Consider the following 21863-nt stretch of genomic DNA (forward strand, 5'->3'; position numbering starts at 1 on the left):
GAACTAGGACTCAGCTTTACCACTGCGCGATGGTTTGACTGCCTTTTCTCTGTTCCTGCGTTCCTTTGTCCCCTTAAGATCATTAATTACTGAGACCTGTTCACGGGCAAACTTTGTGGCCAGGCTTAGATCCCAAAATGGCTTAAGCCAAAATGGCTTCCCTTATGTCAAGAAAGCCATGCGGGGTTCTCTTTCTCCAGGGACCCCCTAACCTGTCTGCTTACGGTGCTTTCCAAGGGGCGGGGGACAGGCACCACCCTACTCACATCAGCCACCGTGCAGGGGGCCTTCCCCTGCCCTCCGCCTCAGGGAATCTCATTCTAATTCACAGAACAGCCGTGCCAGCAGAGGCTCTGAGTCCCTCCAGAGTCCCTCTTTTCCCCAGAGGGAAAGACCCCAGGAGGAGTGGCCTTGGATCTCTAGAATTCACCACAGCCTCGGCCTGCGGAAAGTTCTAGCACAGATTTTAGTGCTTGAGGGAGTGTAAGTGAGAGGGCAGCTCTGTATCCCCACAAAGGGGGCTGTAGGGTGGATGTCCTTCCAGACCCTGCTTCCCCAGCTGGCCTGGGGGCTCCTGACCGGCCAGCGCGTCCCGTTCTCTGAGGGCGGGCGCTCCTGAGTGCAGGCAACCCAGTGCCTCAAGGCCTTCAGTCTCCACGCTCACGGCATGAAATCCAAGTCTTTTCACAAATAGCCTGCAGTCCCTCTTCTTACGCAGCCCAGAGGGAGCGCTGGGCCCTCCCATGCCTGCAGCTGCCCTGTCCCCTGCCTCCAGCTTAAAGGACAGGCCTTCTCCCCCTCTACAGCCCCCGCGGGAACTCTGTCTTGTCCTTGCTCTCCCTCTGCACTTTGTGGCACGAAGCAGGTGGTCACTCCTGGACCCAGCCCTTCTACTGAGACACCTTCAAGAGTAACGGGGTGAGGGAGTACCTGTGGAGTTTCAGCTGTAGAGCTCCCTCTCCCCGTGACAGAGTTAATGCAAAAAACAACCAAAAAATCCATGATACACAAAATATCAAATTTTCCATTAAAGACAGCATCAGTATTACTGATTTTCCTTTTTGCCTTAAGCTCCAGTATGATTTGGCGCTGATCCTGTCTTTTTATTTAATATTTTGTTATTTTTGGTTCACCTTGAAAATTTGACCCTAATTTTTTTTTAATTTTTTTTTATTATTATTATTTTTTTGGCTGTGTTGGGTCTTTGTTGCTGTGCGCGGGCTTTCTCCAGTTGCGGCAAGTGGGGGCCACTCTTCGTTGCGGTGTGCGGGCCTCTCATTGCAGTCGCTTCTCCTGCTGTGGAGCACGGGCTTCAGCAGTTGCAGCATGCAGGCTCAGTAGTTGTGGGTCACGGGCTCAGCTACTCCACGGCATGTGGGATCCTCCTGGACCAGGGCTCGAACCCACGTCCCCTGCACTGGCAGGCAGACTCCCAACAACCATGCCACCAGGGAAGTCCTTTAATTTTTTTTTAACATTGCATTAACATAATATATATCTTGATTCCTGAGTTTTTTGGGTGCCATTTTAAATTCTGCAGCCAAGGCAACTCCCTCATTCCCTGACCCTAGTGCCAGCCTTGCCCCCAAAGCAACATTCTTGGACCTTCCAATGGAGGGGGCTCTAGACCAAGCCATTCCCTGCCATGTTTTGTGCAAGAGGGATGACAAATCAACCTGAACCATGAACAATTAAGACGGTCTTGGGAGAGGAGGAGAGGAGACCAGAGAGAAAGAAGAGAGACACAGAGACAAAGGCAGAGAGAGAGAGAGAAGTGGAGAAGATGCAAAGATTAAAGAGAAGAGAAAGGACTGGGTCCAAGCCAGTGATTGCAAGAGCTTATGCAAGGATTCCCCGCTCGCGGATGCAGTGCTTGTCCTGATATGAAGGCTTTCCCTTCAAAGAGCTAATATTTGTAATCAGCCAGACACAGTAGCAGAACCATAGTGAGTAACTTAGTAGCTTCCAAAAACAAATCCACTGTTTATCTTGGATTCCCCGAAGAGTGCAAATAATCTCCGTGGGGGCCTAAAGCACATGTCAATTTATAAACTCATTCCAAGCATGGCAGCCCTACTCACCTGCCCCGCTGTCATCATCTGGCAGAGCAAAGGCTGAAGTGTGCAGAAAGGTCGCCCTCCATACTCAGGGTCACCAGGAGTCCCAATTTGCTCAGCATTGCCCCATTTGTACTACTGTCTCTCTGTAGTTATGAATAACACACCCTGCCACTCTCAAACCTGGCCCAGCTTGGACCAATAACCTATGTGGGTCACCTTATCCATACACAATGTTTGCATGGGTTCTTTGAGCCTCAGAGCAACTCTTTGGGGCAAACAGAACAGGTAGAATTATTTCTGTTTTATAGTTGGAGAGACTGAGGGTCAGGGAGGTTATGATCCTACTCAAGGTCATAGAACTATTAAACAAAGGAGCCGGTATTTGAAGATTGGTCCACTACTATTCAGGTTCAAGGAACAACTTTAAGCCAGTAGACTGCAAAACCAGGTCAGAACCGTCACAGATGTCAATCCACAAACAAACACACCCTAAGGCACCAATATATGGCTCCTGGGTTTTGCAAACCAGAAAAAGGAGGCAATGGCAGCTCAATGAGCCAGTTTAGTCTGTCAAAATCCCATGTTCCCACAAATGGCAGCCCTCCTGTTTTCCAAGTGGTAGATTTGTGATAATCAACCAGGCAAATCCTCTTCTCCTGAGGTCTGTGTTCCACAAGGCTAATTAACTCCCTTCTTGGCCAAGTCCATTTTCCTCAGTGGAACTTGAGTCAGCGCAGAGAATGGGACAAGATAAGGCAGGAGCGGTCGGCGAGGGTCAGACCACATCCGGCCTTGAAGGCCCTGTTAGGGGCTGTGGTTTCTAAAGGCGAGAGCAATGGGCAGCTACTGAGGAACTGTTTGCAGAGGGGTGATGTAAGGAGATCCATAGTTTTGGAAGATTGCAGGGGACAGAAATGGGACAAGAGTGCAGGCAGGCTGGCAATAGAGCAGAAACTGATTAGACTTGGTTAAGATTGGTTCTGGAAGGCAGGAGGAGGAAGAGGAAGGAGGTAAAAATGACTCCCCACTTCTGGATGGAAAGCATGCCTCTCACTGAAGGAGGAGAAGGTTTGCGGGGCCTCAAGCCCTGCATTTTGTCTTAGGTGCTGGGCTAGATCTGAGGTGCCTTTGAGAAATCCATAACAACAGCCAGGTAGGCAGCTGCATATTTATGTTTAAAGCTCAGAGGAAAGGTCTGGGCTGGAGATAAAGAGAAATGGCTAGTCATCTGCATATGAATGGTCACTGCACCTTATAGCTGCTCCCAGGGAGCGGGTTCACTCAAGGCCATGGCCTCCAGTGGGGCTGGAATGAGGCCAGAGTCAGACTCACTCCTTTGCCCAAAGAACTGTAATATTGCTTGGAAGTTAAAGAAGTATTTACCCACCAAAATGTAAATTGGTGCAGCCACTGTGGAAAACAGTATGGAGATTCCTCAAAAGAATAAAAATAGAGTTGCCATATCATCTAGCAATCCTACTCCTGGGTATATATCCAGAGAAAACTATAATTCAAAAAGATACATGCACCCCAACATTCACAGCAGCACTATTTACAGTAGCCAAGACATGGAAGCAACCTACATGTCCATCAACAGAGGAATGGATAAAGAAGATGTGGTACATATATGCAATGGAATATTACTCAGCCATAAAAAAGAATGAAATAATGCCATTTGCAGCTACATGGATGGACCTAGAGATTATCATACTAAGTGAAGTAAGTGAGACAGAGAAAGACAAATACCATATGAGATCTCTTATATGTGGAATCTAAACTATGACACAAATGAATTTATCTATAAAACAGAAACCAACTCACAGACATACAGAACAGACTTGTGGTTGCCAAGGGGGGCAGGGGGAGGGGTGGATTGGGAGTTTGGGATTAGCAGACGCAAGCTATTATATATAGGACAGATAAACAACAAGGTCCTACTGTATAGCACAGGGAACTATATTCAATAGCCTGTGACAAACCATAATGGAAAAGAATGTGGAAAAAGGTTGTATGTATGTATGTATAACTGAATCACTTTGCTGTACAGCAGAAATCAACACAACATTGTAAATCAACTATACTTCAATAAAATTAATTTAAAAAAATTTATCCACCAAAACAACCTCTTCAAATACTCTCTCTTTGCTCAGACCATTTAGTCTTTCTGGGCTCTAGTGACCATCGCTGTGGCCCTTCCCACAGCTGTCCAGAGCCCTGCAGCCCTAGTTAATCTGCTTTGGAAATTCCTTCAGTGGGATTTGTTTGCTAGAGGAAGCCCTGGAAGGATGGTATACCCAGCATGTCTTACTTGGGGAGCTGGCTTCACCCAGGGCCTCTCAGGGCCAGCCCACAGCTGCTCTGGGTCGGCAGTACCAGCTCATTTAATCTTCACTACCACCCGGGAGACCAGTGTTACCCCCATTTGACAGACAGGAAGCCAAGGCACTGCCCAGGGACACAGCTGGCAAGAGCAGAGCTCACAGTGGAACCAGGCACCCAGCAGAGGAGATGCATGAGTCATGGGGGAAATGGCCCAGCGTGGCCACTTGGCCGCGACCAAGAAGCAAAAAAATTTAGGGCTTTGGCTTCGCTTTCAAAAGGAATTTTTCTGCTTTCGTTTTCAAAGGGAATTTTTTAGAATTCTTACTTGTAAAAGTGTGAACACTCAGGCTGTTACTCAAAACTACTGGCATCCAAAAAAAGTCCCTAAAAGTGAATCTGCGTAAAGCAGAGACAAAAGTTTAGAGGAAATATTAGGGGGAAAAGATTCTAGTTAGATTTATTTTGGAAAATAAAGCTAAGAATTATAAAAATAACATTATTTCATCTTATCTTAAATAAAACCTGGCTTACAATTATAAACTGTGTTTCCACCACACAAAGGAGTACTGAGCAGCTATAATTAGAAATATCTCTATATACCGATATGGCAAAGAAATAAGTCAGTGAGCACAGTTTATTCAATCAGTCCCCGTACTGGTTTGAACCTTTATAGTGACTTTCCCTTATGAGTTCTACTTTTCAAGTCATTTTAATAATTTTTAGAAGTGAAGATTCCAAATAAATAACAAAAAATCCTGTCCTGTGGTTTCTCTTAAAAATTTTGATTTTTGTTTATCTTAGTTCCTTAAATGAGGTATTTTTAAAAATCCCATCGAGATCCCAGTGTTATGAGCACACATGAAGCAGCTGGAGTTGCCACCATGAGAACGATCATTGCTGGGCTTGTCGTGTATGACCCTCATCCCCACTCAGGCACCTCTCTCTGCCGTGGGAGCCTGTCTCCTGGCGGTCAGGTAGCTTGCTGTTCTGTTTCACTGATGCTTGGATACCGCTGAGCCAAATTAAGGTCTTGTAGAAGGGGCAAAATTTTTTAGGTGTGACTTTGGAAAATTTTATAACTGTGACTCTGGAAAATTCCTACGTGCAGTAGAGTAACACAATTTGAATATCAAAACCACGAGGCTGGGCTTCCCTGGTGGTGCAGTGGTTGGGAATCTGCCTGCCAGTGCAGGGGACACGGGTTCGAGCCCTGGTCTGGGAAGATCCCACATACCGTGGAGCAACGAGTCCCGTGAGCCACAACTACTGAGCCTGCGCGTCTGGAGCCTGTGCTCCGCAACGAGAGAGGCCGCGATAGTGAAGAGGCCCGCGTACCGCGATGAAGAGTGGCCCCTGCTTGCCGCAACTGGAGAAAGCCCTCGCACAGAAACGAAGACCCAACACAGCCAAAAATAAAATATATAAATAAATAAATAAAAGATTACTATTTAAAAAAAAATTTAAAAAAAAAAACAAAAAACCACGAGGCTAGGACAGTGCATGACTGTACTGGACAAGTTCAGAATGAAGGGAAGAGTACCTTATCACGCCACAATACTGTCAGCACACACTTTGTAGGAAAATCACCCCTGATCCTCATGCAACAGTTGATGCTCTCCTATTGATTCTAAGAATTAAATTTAATTGAGTTTTTAGCTCTGACTTGGAGTTTATAGGCAAAACAAGGGGTAGAGGAACAAATTAAATGACACCACGAAGAAATAATCAGACAGATCCAGAAGGTGGGTATTCTATGTAACAACCGGCCAGATCCCTTCAACAGGTCAATATTATATATAAAAAGATGTCAGAGTGAACACGGGGAATGTTCTAGACAAGCAGTGCCCAGTAGAATTTTCTGTGATGATGGAAATGTTCTATCGGGTAGGTGTGACTGTTAAGCACCGGAGGTGTGGCTGGTAAGACCTAAGAGCTGCATTTTTTATGTTATTTCATTTTTATTATTTATTTATTTTCAGTTACTTCAGATAGCCGCATGTGGCCAATGCCTACCATTTTGGACAGTGCAATATCTAGATTACAAGATACCTAGACGTCACTGCAGCTGCATGAAACGAGTGGTTCTTGATTGGATCTTTGTTTGAACAAACCAACTGTAAGATATTTGGGGGGGTATATATGGGGGGAATTTAACCGTGTTTTGGGTATATGATGATATTAGGAAATTTTTGTTGATTTTCTTAGGTGTGATGATAGCTTTGTGTCTATGTAGGTAGATGTCACTTTTAAAAAAGATTCACATTGAAATGTCACAATATCTGTAATTGACTTTAAAATACTTGTGCCAAAAAAAGTAAATATAAAAAAATGTTAACAATGATTCAATCTAGGTAATGGATACATGGAGTTTTGTTATACCATTCTGTTTACTGTTCTGCTTGAAATTTTTCATAATAAAGAGTGGAAAAAATCACTCTGCTGTACACCAGAAAATAACACAACACTATAAAGCAACTATACTTCAATTTAACAAAAAGAAAAAGAACAAACAAATAAATACGAAAAAGAAAGCAAGGGAGCTGTCAAAGACTGATGAGGTCATATTAAAGTAACACAGAGGAGCACAGGGCCACCTGCAGCAGCTACTCGGTAATGGAAGGACTGATCAGTCATTGCAAGACTCATGGGGGAGGGGTGGGGACTGCAGGGTGAAGGAAGGGGAGAGAAGGAGGCTCCCAGCACCAGCAGGGCAGGCCTGGATGCACACAGCATGGAGGGTGGGCTTTAAACCCCAGCCTTGCATGCAGAGCCTCCTGCACAGAGACCAGAACAAGAGTGAGAATGCAAGAACCCAAGTACCCCAGAGGGCCCCACCATCCCCAGGCTGAGGGTAAGGAACAACACCTAGGGATGGAAACACATGTTGAAAGAACAGGTCCCCAGCCCGGGAGGAATTGGTGCGGGGAGAGTGTTGGGGGAGCAAAAATGTATTCTGAGGAAATAAATAAGGATGTAAACAGAGAATATGTTACAGACATGAAGTTTGTTAGAGTCCAACAGCAGGAGAAAACATTAGTGAATGATACTAGATCCACACAGCCTATAGATAATCATCAGACTTAAGAAGGGTGTTTCACATATGCATGTAGCTGAATGATTTTAATTGCAATATAACAGATACTGTTAATCCATACTTAAAAGTATAGATGTAGTGAAATATAGATAAGTATGTGAATGAAAAGATGTTGCCTGACATACCAGTAAACAAAGGATGTTGCAGCCATCAAGCCATCACATTACAGCCACCCCCAATGGTGAGCCCTGAGAGAACTCAGGATAGAGACAGATGCCCACCATCTAGCAGTCAGCCGCTGAAGCTACCCCCAACGATGCACCCTGAGGAGACTCAGTATGAGAAGCACAGGATACTGGCCCCAGAGAGCTGAGGTGTCTATCAAAGGAATGATTTCAATGAGCCCAGACTCTTGCATCTTCCCATATGTAGAAAAGCGCTAAATTCATTAACTTGAGATGTCTGGTTTTCTTTAATTAACAGTAATCTTTTGATGTTCTGACTACCTGGTCTTTGTTGCAAAAACTCCTATAGATCCTGGCTCCCCCCCTTACCTCTTCAGAGCAGTCCCTCAGAGCATCTGAGAGGCTGTGTCCCTGGCTTGAAGTCCTCAGAATGTCTGCTGAATAAAACATAATTCTCAAATTTTAGGCTGTACATATTTTTTTCAGTTGACAAATAGAAAGACCTCAAATTATAGACACAAAATATTAACTGAGGCTGGGTTCCTTTGGGGCATTTTCTGACTTTTCTGTCATGAACAGGCTGAAATTCACAGGAAGGAACTGGTCTGACCAAACCGAACTATTGCTTTTGCAGCTCACATCCATTCTCATTGGTCGGCACAGGGGCTCATTGGTCACTGTTGTGCCATTTTGGTTGTTAAAAACTTTTCAGCTCAATTCTGTAAGAAGAAAAGTAGTATATGCATTTTTTTAAAATTATTACAGTATTCAGTCCTGTGCAGACTCCTCCAACACATTTAAGATAAAATTTTATTCGTTAATATTCTGTGCAACTTTCCAGAAAAACTGGGGGAATAGAGGCGGTAGCTACACATCCCTGCAGGAAGCCAGCAAGCCCAGGTCCTTAGCTGGTGTCCCCCTAGTCAACTTTAATAATACAATAGTCAGTTATCTCACCAGAAAAGGCGAGTTTATTCAAGAATAGCCAGAGGAATTGCAATGAAGGACATGCCAACTATGACGGCCAATAGGCAAATCCAGAGAACAAGGAAGGAGATCTTGCTTTTATAAGGAAAAGAGGGGAGTTGGGAGGGGCTGAAATAACCAGAGTCTGTAACTGAGCAGGACCCAGGGGCCTTCCTGGATCAGACCCCTCTCACCCATGTCCTCTGCCTGCCTCTTGTGTGTAAAAAAAGTTAGCCTCCTAAGCCTTCCCCAAGTTCCAAAGACTAAATTTAATCAGAGAAGTGAGAAAATGCAGAAAGGAAAACAGTCAAGCAAGACAAAACAATAATACTTTAGCCATTAAACAAAGTCAAAGACCTTTAGTTCCTCCTCAAGGGCTATAGATAATATTCTGAGCCATGTCCTTTGAGCTGTTTTGCAGATACTGAAACCCTCATCAGGTGGAAGAAGTTAATTTTATGATTGACGCCTACAAGCATGTAGACCCCAGAAAGTTGGAACCAGAAAGTTGATGATGTTGACTCCCAATTACCTCACCACCAACCAATCAGAAGAAGGTCCACGAGCTGATCACACACCCCACAACCCCCGTCCCTCACCCTGTCTTTAAAAACGTTTCCCTGAAAGCCATCAGGGAGTCCAGGTGTTTTGAGCACTAGCTCCCTGGACTCCTTGCTGGACGCCCTGCAATAAACACTGCACTTTCCTTCACCACAGCCCAGTGTCAGTATATTGGCTTTACTGCGCACAGGCAAGGGGACCCAAGTTTGGTTTGATACAAAGTCCACTGGAGGAAGCTGAGAGTCCAAAGGATGAAGGCTTCTCACTGTTTGGAATGCTACAGTCTCTGATTGGCTGAGCTGTTGTAGGGTGGACAGAAGTTTTCTTCTTCCTGCTGGATAGTAAAGTAGGCAACACCTTCCTGCCCAAGGTGTAAGGCATAGGTCTCGTCCTGTTTGGAAGCAACTGAGGATGCAAGGCAAGGTGTGAGAGTTCCCCCTTCAGGCCTGTCCAGACTTTGATTTTTAACTGAGGTTTGTTTAATTAATTCCACTGCCTCCACTTTCACCCTCTCCTAGACCCACCCTCAATCTCTTTCCCCAGGAAGAAAGAAGTCAACTCAGAGGAGCCAAGGCAGAAGCCAAGTATGTACGACATCCTGGGGCCATAGCTCTTTCCTGGCTTGAAAATATCTCTAAGCCCCTGGTGACTCCTGATGACTGGACTGACCAGTAGTTGCCATTTAGCTGGCCTCTCCTCTGTGGCAGGTGCACTTCCTGCATCCTTCTGTCACGCAAAAGACTCTGGAATGGGAAAAAAAGATTCCAAGGTATCCTTACCATGGAATTCTGGCTGGTGGCTAGCGGACCCTCCAGGAGCTGTCTGATTCTATGGTGATGCACGCCTTGGGCTGTCTTTTTTTTTTTTTTTTTTTTTTGCGGGGAGGGGGGTCCATTTGGCAACTCTGAAGAGACAGAAATTAACTTGCAGAGCGTTGATGGTGATGCGGGTGTTTTCTGTCCTAGTAATGCCAAAGATGTTCACAGCCACACAAATGGGTTTTATCCAATGGAGAATATAAATCTCTGTAAATCCATTTATCATTTGAACTGGCGCTCATTAATTTGTAGTTAAATAAAATCTTTGACAGGTATTCATTTTATATTTGTGTGAGAGTCATGATTTCACCTCTTGGAAAATTATCCTTTAGCAGTCTCAGAGGTCGCACTGAGATACATGGTGGATTCACCAAACAGAGTCAGGTAAACTGTATGCTGGAGAGGGGCACTTCCTGGGCTGCTGAGCTAAGACACGGTTATTCTAGCCCCAGGATGAGTCCCAATCAGCAACAGAACTTTGACTTGATCCATTCTTTGTTTCTCTACTTCTATTTTTATAATCTTTACTGAATCTGTGTTTATGTTTTTGTTTCTGGTTCATGCATGACTGATAAGTTATCCTCCATTCTTGGCAACAGTGGTTGGGAATTTGGTTTTATGGTCTGAGCATTTGGTGATCTCTGTAGATGGATGATAGAGATCTAGTCCCTTCTGGTGAGAGACAACAGAAAATCCACCTTGTTAGTGCTTTTTTATTTAACTTTTTTTTAATTGAATGAACAATAGTTTAAATTCTATAGTGCTTTACAATTTTCAAAAGTTTCACACGTATGATTTTGTATACTCCCATAATAACCCTTTTTTCCCTCCACTCCTATATTGCCCCTCCCCATTGGTAACCCACTAGTTCATTCTCTATGAGTCTGCTTCTTTTTGTTTTATTCACTACTTTGTTGTATTTTTTAGATTCCACATATAAGTGATATCAGACAGCATTTGTCTTTCTCTGATTTAAGTATTTCATTTAGCATAATGGCCTCCAAGCCCATCCATGTTGCTGCAAATGGCAAAATGTTATTCTTTTTTATGGCTGAGGAGTATTCCATTGTGTATATATACCACATCTTCCCCATCCATTCTTCTGTTGCTTCCACACCTTGGCAATTGTAAATAATGCTGCTATGAACATTGGGGTGCATGTATCTTTAATACATTTTTGGTCCTTTTTTGTTTGTTTGTTTGTCTGTTTTGAGCTCAAGTCAATTAAGAATTTAGTGCCCACTGGGAAGACCAGCTCTTTGAGATCTGGGATTGGTCAGATTTTGTCTTTACTTTTGGCCTGTGACTGAACTTGTAAAACTGAAGACAAATCTCTCTATGGATCTATGTATTCATGTGTCTGTGGGTCTATTATGGAAAAAGACCTTGACCTCTTGGTGTACGAGCATAAAATGTTAATATATTATATTAGATTATTATATCTTAAAGAAACTCTGTTCTGATTTGTTTACAGAAAAAAATTAAGCAATATATAAATCTAATATTCCTAAGTGGTGATACTTTCAATGTATTTGAATAAAATATCCTTCATAAAGATATTGCTATCCTAGAAATATTTTATAAATCCAAGTTCACATAAGTAAGGTAAATCAGGTTAGCTTAATAATTTTCGTTTTAAAAAACAGGTAGGTCTTTTCCTTGATTTGTCAGTGTTCAGTATAATGCAAGTGTACATTTTATTTGGTTTGATTTCTCATGGAAAGAATAATTCACTGAACTTCTTAAATAGCTTACTGACCAAAAGGCTAACATTACTCTTATGTAATATTCCAATTATGAAAACTGTAAATTGCTGTTACTCGAAATTGAATCATTATTCAGACAAACTTACATGTTTTGTAGTGTATCAGATGAGGTCAAGTTCCAAGATCTTCAGATCCTGGAAATTTTAAACTGATATTGAATGGAGGGAAAATGGATAATCATTGGCTACATAGGTAATTTCTAAGATAGAATACTGAAAAAAAATTACTAAGCATAATTTTAACTCTATGTACTTTTGCTTCTTATTTTTATATGCTACAGAAAGGCTCTGTGTGGGAGTCATGTTAACAAATGTATTCACATTTTCCACTTGAAGAAGGAGTAAGGCAGCCATAAAAAAGAACAAAATAATGCCATTTGCAGTAACATCAGTGGACCTAGAGATTCTCATAATTAGTGAAGTAAGTCAGGCAGAGAAAGACAAATATAATATGATATCGCTTATAAGTGGAATCTAAAATATGACACAAACAAACTTATCTACGAAACCAAAATAGTTACAGATGTAGAAAATAAACTTATGGTTACTGGGGGGGTAAGGGAGGGGAGGGATAAATTGGAAGATTGGGACTGACATATGCACACTACTGTATATAAAATAGATAACTAATAAGGACCTACTGTACAGCACAGGTAACTCTACTCAATACTCTGTAATAACCTATATGGGAAAAGAATCTAAAAAAGAGTGGGTATATGTATTTGTATAACAGAGTCACTTTGCTGTACACCTGAAACTAACACAACATTGTAAATCAACTATACCCCAGTAAAAAAATTAAAAAAAAAAAAAAAAAAGGAGAAGGAGTAAGGGAGGTGTGTGCCCATGGACTTATGTGCCCTGCTGGTCAGCTCACAGGTTTGTGCAGGAAAGTTCTCAGTTTTCCACCCACCTCCCCAGTTTTTTCTGTAAAATACAAGTTAGTTACTTTGGATAAAAGTTATCACTAATATGGGTGGTTGATGTTATACACAAAGCAATTGTAACAAAGAAATACAACTGTAGATGTGCTTTTGTTTTGTGAGGCAGCAAAGGGCAGTTTTCTTCCAGAATGTGAAAGAGCACAGTGAGGGACAAAACTGAACAAGTAAATTTTATTTGTCTTGGTTTAGAGTACCTGATTCTGAAAAGAAATCATGAAACATGTTTAAAATAGAACTACCATATGATCCAACAACCCCACCCCTGGACATATATCCAGAGAAAACCATAATTTGAAAAGATACATGCACCCCAATGTTCACAGCAGCACTATTTACAATAGCCAGGATGTGGAAGCAACCTAAATGTCCGTTGACAGAGGAATGGATAAAGATGTGATACATATATACAATGGAACATTACTCAGCCATAAAAAAGAATTAAATCGTGCCATTTGCAGCAACACGGATAGACCTAGAGATAATCATACTAAGTGAAGCAAGTCAGACAAAGACAAATATCATATAATATCACATATGTGGAATTTTAAAAAAATGATACAAATGAACTTATTTACAAAACAGAAACAGACTCACAGACATAGGAAACAAACTTATGGTTACCAAAGGGGAAAGGTGGTGGGGAGGGATAAATTAGGAGTCTGGGATTAACATGTACTTACTGCTATATATAAAATAGATAATCAGCAAGGACCTACTGTATAGCACAGGGAACTCTGCTCAATACTCTGTAGTAACCTATATGGGAAAAGAATCTGAAAAAGAATGGATATATGTATATGTATAACTGAATCACTTTGCTGTACACCTGAAACTAACACAATATTGTAAATCAACTATACTCCAATATAAAATGAAAATTAAATTTTAAAAAATTGGCCAAGTTCACTCACAATTGACGAGCTTGCTGCCTTTGTTTACTGACTAGCGCCTTTGTCTACAATATGAAAGGTGACTCTTTACCTTGCATGTAACCTGCCCAGATAACAGATAGTCTGGATCTTACCATAAAAATTACTGTGCTTTAATGTTGACTTTATGATGTCCTTGATTATGAACAAACAAAATACACACAAAGCCTCACTTGGGAAAGAGATGCAGCTCTTCAGAATCATCCCACCTTCTATGTTGGCTTCACAATTTTTTTATTATTCCCAAGTAGGAGAGCAAGAATTGTTTCTCAGTGCCTGATATTCTCTTAATCACATGCCCAGATCCTCTCTGACAACTCTTTTGATTTCTCCATCCCAAGATCAGATCCTAAATACAGAAACAGTACAATAAAACTTTCAGATATCTTTAAAACATTCTTTGAAACTTCTCAGAGGGGCCCTGGAAACTCACAAAGATTTGTTCTCTCACCTTATGAAACAAGAGAGTGAGATGCTAGAAGGAATTGTTTGTTTAATGGGTTCCACATTCCTTCATCAGATCTGCACTGCAGGAGCTGAAACATCAGAGGAGCCCCTCAGCCTTCTGTAGGTTAAGTTGGTAAATGTCATCAATATAAATATTCCCGACATTGCATGCCTTATGGGAAGGCCCTGAAAGTTTGTCAGTGACCTTGCTTTTCATAATTCATTTTACCTTCAGGGAAACACTGATCAAAACTCTTATGAAATAGTTGTTTCCCAATAGAGATTTTTACTCTCCTCCATTTTTGCATTGCTAGTTGCTGTCATAAATGAACCACAGCTTTTGTCATCGACAAAATTAGTCTTTAGTGTACTCTGCTGTTGGTCTGGAAGTTCTGCTATCAGCTACAGACCGGATGCTTTGTCTTTGGCAGTGAAGAGCAGCCTGAGGGTCCCGTGAAAAGACCACTGACGCCTCATGGAACCACCTCCTGGGGACAGACTGGTGAGCTGACCTTCCCTGCACAGCCATCAGACCACACCAACCCGTAGATCAGGATTTCTAGGTCTCTATGTTCAGAGGAGACCCTTCTTGAAAGCAGACTGTTGACCCAGGGTGCAAGGAACAAGAATTAATTACTTAGGATTGAATGAGGCCATTTTATTGTGGGTTTTTTGGGGGGGTTTTTTGGAATATTCCTGATATTGCTTTTGCCTTTTTCATTTATAGATCTGTGACGAGGCCCTTTCTCTTCCTCCTTAACCTACAATCTAATTCACTTTGCTTTTGTAAATGGAAAAGAGACATTTTTTTTTCCAAAGATGACTTAAGTCCCTGGATAACCCCTCCCCACATTCCTCCCTCCTCAGCGGTACTTATTCATCTGAATTTGATATATGTTACTCCCATGCATTTTTAAACACCTTGTTATATATGGATATCCATTAGTGATATATGGCATAGATTTTTGCAAGCTTTCAATCTTCCTAAAATTGGAATCGTAACTCTTCTCTTGCAGTTTACTTTTTTGGGGAGAGGGTGGTGGACACTGTTTTTGAGATGACTCCGTATTGGTCTATATAGTTCTTGCTTATTCTTTTTCCTGCCTGTATATTCCATCGTGTGACTACACTTTAATCATTTTTTGTTGGTAGACATTTAGGCTGTTTCCAGTTTTTACCCATATATGGTACACTAAACATCTTGTACAGGTCTGATGACCTATGTACTGAGTAGAACCACCTCAGATGGAAAACGGGCATTGTTTTTAGCTGCTAAACAGTTCATAGCTGGGCATGAAAAGAAACATTTTCATCCAATTATCACTGACCCCCTCAACTCCAGGATTCAGAGACTCTTGCTTAGTTCCCTGAACTTTTCATGGAAATGTAGTTATTGTCATATGTTCAATGAGAAACTGTCCTCCTTTTTCCTGGAATATAATTGGACTGCGCATTGGGGATGTCATACTTGGGGACGATTCTCATTTAATCAGGTGTGATGAGCCACTTTATAGACAGAATCAATGCCACAAAGCCCATCCCAGCCTCACAGGTGGTGAGGAAGGTCACTCCCTGCAGTTCAGGAGCATTCCCCAATCGGAGGAGCTTTGAGAAAAGAGGAAATATATCCAATCATCCAGTGGCAACAGTTCCTTGGGGTCTGTTTCCCAGCAAATAATAGAGGCTTTGAAAAACCCAGCCTGGATCATATTCCAATATGATCCAGCAATATAGCCAGACAAAACTGTAATTCAAAAAGATACATACACCACTATGTTCATAGCAGCACTATTCACAATAGCCAAGACATGGAAGCATCCTAAATGTCCATCGACAGATGAATGGATAAAGAAGATGTGGTCTATATATACAATGGAATATTACTCAGCCATAAAAAAAATGCAATAATGCAATTTGTAGGAACATGGATGGACCTAGAGGTTATCATAATAAGCGAAGTAAGTCAGACAGAGAAAGACAAATACCATGTGATATTACTTATGGGTGGAAACTAAAATATGACACAAATGAACTTATCTATGAAACAGAAACAGACTCACAGGCTTAGAGAACAGACTTGTGGTTGCCAAGGGGGAGGGGGGTGGGGGAGGGATGGTTTGGGAGTTTGGGATTAGCAGAAGCAAACTATTAGATATAGAATGTAGCATGGTTAAACAACAAGGTCCTACTGTATAGCACAGGGAACTATATTTAATATCCTGTGATAAACTATAATGGAAAATAATATAAAAAAGCAAGTATATGTATGTATAACTGAATCACTTTGCTGTACAACAGAAATTAACACAGCATTGGAAATCAACTATACTTCAATAAAAAAAAAAGTCCAGGCTGAGACTCATTATGAAAACTTCCCACAGAGGCTAATTCCAGGGCCTTGGCAGTTACTCGATGGCTCACAGCAAATTTAAGGAGGCCCGTAAATTAATGAACATTCTTACTGCATCTAAGTAAATAATCAGGCCAGACCTAATGAGACCGTAGTTTTGTGACCAAGAGGAATTGGGGGGTGAAGATTATGGCCCTAAAAATTGTGAGAAACTTTATTGCGCAGAAAAAAAAAAAATTACTGAGTGTCCCTTCATGACATTCTGAGTGTCACCCAGGGAGAGGTTTGTCTGATTGTAAGAGGTGTGTGCCTGCAACCAACCTGGGGTTGCCGTTCTGGGGAGACTGAGTTAGTTCACGCAGGACTGACAGAATACATGTGATTCCTGGTCACAGGGCACATGAATTTTGTCCAGGAGAGACCATGAATCTCTGTGAATCTAGTGCCCATTGAAACTACCTTGTAGCATCTCACTGGTTCCTCATTAATTGATTACATAAAATGTGTTGCTTTTTTATTTGTATGATATGTATGTATATATGTATGTATGATTTTACTTTTTTAAAAATATTCTTTAATACTTCTTAGTTCATGCAACAACCCAGCGAATTAAGTGTTGTCACCAGTGTTTCGTAGAAAACAATCTGAGGTCCAAGGCAATGTCCCACCATCAAGGCCACATGCTTGGAGCCCAGAGGCAGGCTGCAAACCGGCCCATCACCAGCTTCGGGGGGCCTGAATGCAACCCAAACATCTGCCCTCTCATTGCCCGGGGCCCCTGCCCCTTTGGGAACCACCCTTTCCTTTGCTCCCAAGTGGAATGGCCCTCTGTCCTTTCCTACATATTTTGAACATTTCAGACCCTGCCCCACCATCTCCTAGGGCCTCTGCGGGGCTGAGGGCTGGCGGGAGATGGTGCCTTTCTCCACACTCCGCTCTAGGGACTTCCTGCTCCTTGATTTCCTCAAAGCAGATTTGATGCATAAAAGGCTCAGGATCGAAGGTGGGATTTTTCAGCCCAGCACACAATTAGAAACAACTTGAATATTAGTCTTCAGTGTCCTACAGACTTAAGGGTTCACCGCCAGGGATGTTCTGGCCTCTGGGTCCTTGGGCCTGGCTTCCCCCCATTCTCAGGCCCCTTTCCCTCCAGATTCCTCCTCCCCCTCTCTTTCCACCCTTCCCCCCCTCTCCTCCCCCACAGGCAGAGGGAAGGTATTCAATACTTCCTTCTGCAAAACAATTCACCTCTTTGTCTCCTCCCATCCAGGCCATGATTGGGGAAGGAATCATAATTAGGACCAAAAAAACCAAACGTGATCTAAAGACATTATTTTTCCAACAAATGACCTTTTTCCTCATTTAAAGGAATTTTTTGCTTCCTCTCAGTTTAATCCATTCCAACTTCAAACTGTAGAAAACGTTTCTGATAGAAATTGCTTTCTTCTTATTACACAAAAAAAGGAATTCCCCAACAGAAGAGGATAATCTTCCAGCACAGAAAGCTTCCACACACAGCTGCCCTGGCCTGAAGATGCTCCCAGAGAAATCCTAGAACATGCTGGACAACCGTAGTCTTTTGTTGAAATAAGGACACATACACCAAACACACTATTTTTTATTTTTTTATTCAAACAGAAAGTCACAAAAATTATAATCATTCTCATCAGTTCACTCAGTCCCATGTAATTAATTTTTTTTTCGTCTTGATCTTTTATGAGTTCATCAGTTTTCCATTAGAGTTCTGAAAATGCTTATTCATTCAGTTCAGCAGTATAGTCAGTTACCAGAAACCTGTACTTGTCAGAGTCTTTTCCATCAAACACACTATTTTGAAAGATAAATGTTCATTTGGATAAACTGTTGGCTGAAAACATTATGGACACACATCTTAAAATGCAATTCTTGCCTTAGGATCTCATGGGCTTTCAAGAAATTCTTGTGAACAAAATAGGGAAAGAGTAGCAGCTGGCAGGACGATGGGGGTCGGGAGGGGGTGTCTAACTGGGGAAACCGGTGTTCCAGAAGAGACCATCTGAGGAGAGTGGGGCTCTGCAGGGGGGGCTGGTGGTGTAGGGTTCAGCAATTTTATCACAACCTCCTGACTTAAACATGGGGAAGCTGGGTTCAAGGCCTCTACGCGGACTGGGGGAGGTCCCCTGAGGGCTCTGAACAGATTGGGACTTGCTCCTGTCCTTCGGTCTGTCCACCACCCTCAGATCCAGGCATTGCCTGCTTTAGGACACAGGCTGACACGGACGGAAGCCAGCCATGGCGGGATCGAAGCCCACCGAGGGCCGACACGTCTCAGCCATGGTGACCAATGTTGAAACAGGAGGGAAGGGAACAGGGCACAACCTTTAAAAGCATGGCACAGCCTGCGGACATGACATATAGGCTGATTAGAACCAAATAGGTCCAAGATGGCGGACGAGTCGACTTCCAGTAGCCCTTGAGCCTCATTATACGCTCACTGTCATACATTAGCTAAATGACACACCCACAGGTGCCGTGACAGTTCCAAGGCTGACCATAAAGGTCAAAAAGTGGGAGGTGGCCCAACTTCTGGAAATCCCCACCCCTTCCCCAAAATAGCTGGAATACTCCTCCCACTCATTAGCCTGTAAAATCACTCACCCCTATAAAAACTGACATACCCTGGTGCCTTTCTCACCTTCTGAGATGGCCCACACTCTGTCTGTGGAGCATGTATCTCTCTAAATAAATCCACTTCTTACCTATCACTTTGTCTCTCACTGAATTCTTTCTGCTATGAGACATCAAGAACCTGAGCTTCATTAAGTCCTGAGACCAGCTGTGTGATCTCAGTTGGAAGACCGTGGGTTTAAGTCCCAACCTGAGTTGCACGCTTACAGCACCACCAGGGGAAATGTGGCCAAGAGAGTCGCCAGTCTGCCCTGGAGTGTTAAAAACTGCAGATCAAAACAGGAAAACAGGCAAAAATGAAACAGGTGACCAGGCTGTGGTGATAGGAGTGTGACTCATGTATTCCAGTTTCACTAAACAATGCCCTCTGGCTTCTGCAACAGGCAGAAGTGGGAGTCGCTTTGGCAGGGACCGTGCAGAGTGTGGAGGAGCCCCCCCACCCCCCACCCCGCCTGGACCCCGAGCGGGAGCCAGGGCGGAGGAGCGGGCAGCTCCGTCCCTACACGCAGCGCAAGCACCAAGCACCCCTGACGGACAGACGGACAGGGCGTGGCGGAGAGGCGGAGGAGGCAGCCAGCGCCTAGGGCTGAGCACGCGGGTCCTACAGGGAGCGGGGTCAGCGGAGGGGAGCGCTCATCCCTGCAGGGCGCTGGGCCACAGCGGGGCACAGGAAAGTCACAGCCGGAGAGGTCAGGCAGCTCGGCTGAGTTCCAGGGACAGTAGATTCAAGGCAGGGAGTGGAAGAAGATGGGCTAGAGAGACGGTCAGGACGGGGGCTTTAAACAAGAGAGCGATTTCATCAGAAATGAGTTTCGGGGGGCTTCCCTGGAGGTCCAGTGGGCAGGACTCTGCGCGTCCACTGCAGGGGGCATGGGTTCAAGCCCCGGTCCGGGAAGATCCCACGTGCCGCGGAGCGACTAAGCCCGTGCGCCACAGCTACTGAAGCCCGAGCGCCAGAGAGCCCGTGCTCCGCAGTAAGAGAAGCCACCGCAATGAGAAGCCCGCGCACGGCAGCAAAGAGTAGCCCTCGCTCGCCGCAACTAGAGAAAGCCCACGTGCAGCAATGAAGACCAATGCAGCCAAAAAATAATAAAAAAATTAAAAATAAAAATAAATAAATAAATAAAATGGGTCCTTGAAATAATGAGACTTACCACTATAATCAATAAACTGATTTTAAAAAGGAAGGAAGGGAGGGAGGGAGGGAGGGAGGGAGGGAAGGAAGAAAGGAAAGAAAGAAATGAGTTTCTGAAAAATTGCCCTGCAGCCCTGGTCCACTCCAGGCATTGACTAGAGGGAGACACCACAGACAGGCCAGGACACTGTCACATTCCTGCGGGAAGCGGTGACAGGCCTGACCTGGGAGGAGGGGGAGGAGGGGGAGGAAAAAGGATTCAGAGCTCTTTAAGAGGCCGGTCAGAGGACTTGGTGACAGACACCAGAGCATGGAACAACCAGGACCCTTCTGGTAACAGACACCCCTCCAACGTGACGGGCTTGTTTCATTCCAGGCAAGGAAGGAGGCAAGGGCCCTGCTCTTTTTTTTTTTTTTTCCGGTTGGCCGAGTCGCACGGCTTGCAGGATGCTAATTCCCAACCAGGGATGGAGTCCAGTGAGAGCGCCAAGTCCTAACCACTGGACCACCAGGGAATTCCCAGGGCCCTTGTCTTAAGAAGGCTTTGACTCTGGGGGGAGAGGATGCCCTCCCTCATCTCGTTGGCCAGGATTGTGTGGAAAGGTCACCCATAGCTGCAAGGAAGTCTGAGTGATTTCAGTGGAGTTGATTGGTACCCTGGACAAAATCAGAGTTCAGTCAGGGAGGAGAGGCAGGTGAGTATCGGGGGAGCACGAAGTGGCGTCAGGAGGATGCCCCGCATTTGCCAAGCCCATCTTAGAGGTGCCGTGGCCATCGGGGAAGATGGGCACTTAGACACCTCCACCCGAAGCTTGGGTGAGGACACTGGCCTGAAGCCATGAATTCAGGGTTGCCAGCTCATAATGAAGGATGACCTTCTACAAACTTCCCAGCCCATTCTGTGCCTCTGCCCCATAGACCGCCCAAAGTAAGAATGGGGCGTCATATCAGGCTTCCAAAGGAGGAATCCCACTGCCTCCACGCTGGGACGGTCCCTATGTGCGAACCTTGGCCCACCACAAGCTCATCGCCTCCTTGGGGGAAGAGCTGGGCCTCCTTCCTGGTCACCCCGGCAGTTCACACAAGGCAGGGCACTCTGGGGATGTGAGACGAGCCGCTGCCCACCCTGGGATTCCAAGACGTGGCGTCCATCTCTGCCCACTGTGCGTTGACCTTGGCGGGCTGGGAGGCCAGGGAGGTCTCTTCCCCCCTCCCCCATCAGCAGTCGGGATGCCCATCTGTAATCAGGGGCTGTCAGGAAGGCAGCTTCCTGCCTCATTGTTAGTTATCCTTCTTCATTATACCGAGAAGCGTCTTCCTCAGTGATTTGCTCGTCTGCACAACCAGAGCCAGGCCTGGAACGTCGTGGGCAGTGGCCTGCCCGTGTTCTCTGGCCGGCCCACGGCAGCCTCTCCCGGGAGCCCCGGGGACCCAAGAGCAGCCCAGGCAAGGCTATCTTGACTGCCCTTCACGTCCTCTCTGGCCTCATCGGCCACAGTGGCTTCTGGACCAGGGAACTCTTCTTAAAGGAAGGCATTTCGCAACTCCGTAGCGTTCTGTGCCCGCAAAACCTCTTCTTCCTCCCTCCTCTGGATGCTGTGGTCAGGCCGCACCCCCAGGGCCCTCCCCCTCCCAGGTGCCCTCGTTTCTCCCCCGGGCCATCTCCACCTCGCTGCCCCT

This window comes from Balaenoptera ricei, chromosome 7, assembly GCF_028023285.1.
Source record: "Balaenoptera ricei isolate mBalRic1 chromosome 7, mBalRic1.hap2, whole genome shotgun sequence".
NCBI classification, from domain to species: Eukaryota; Metazoa; Chordata; class Mammalia; order Artiodactyla; family Balaenopteridae; genus Balaenoptera; species Balaenoptera ricei.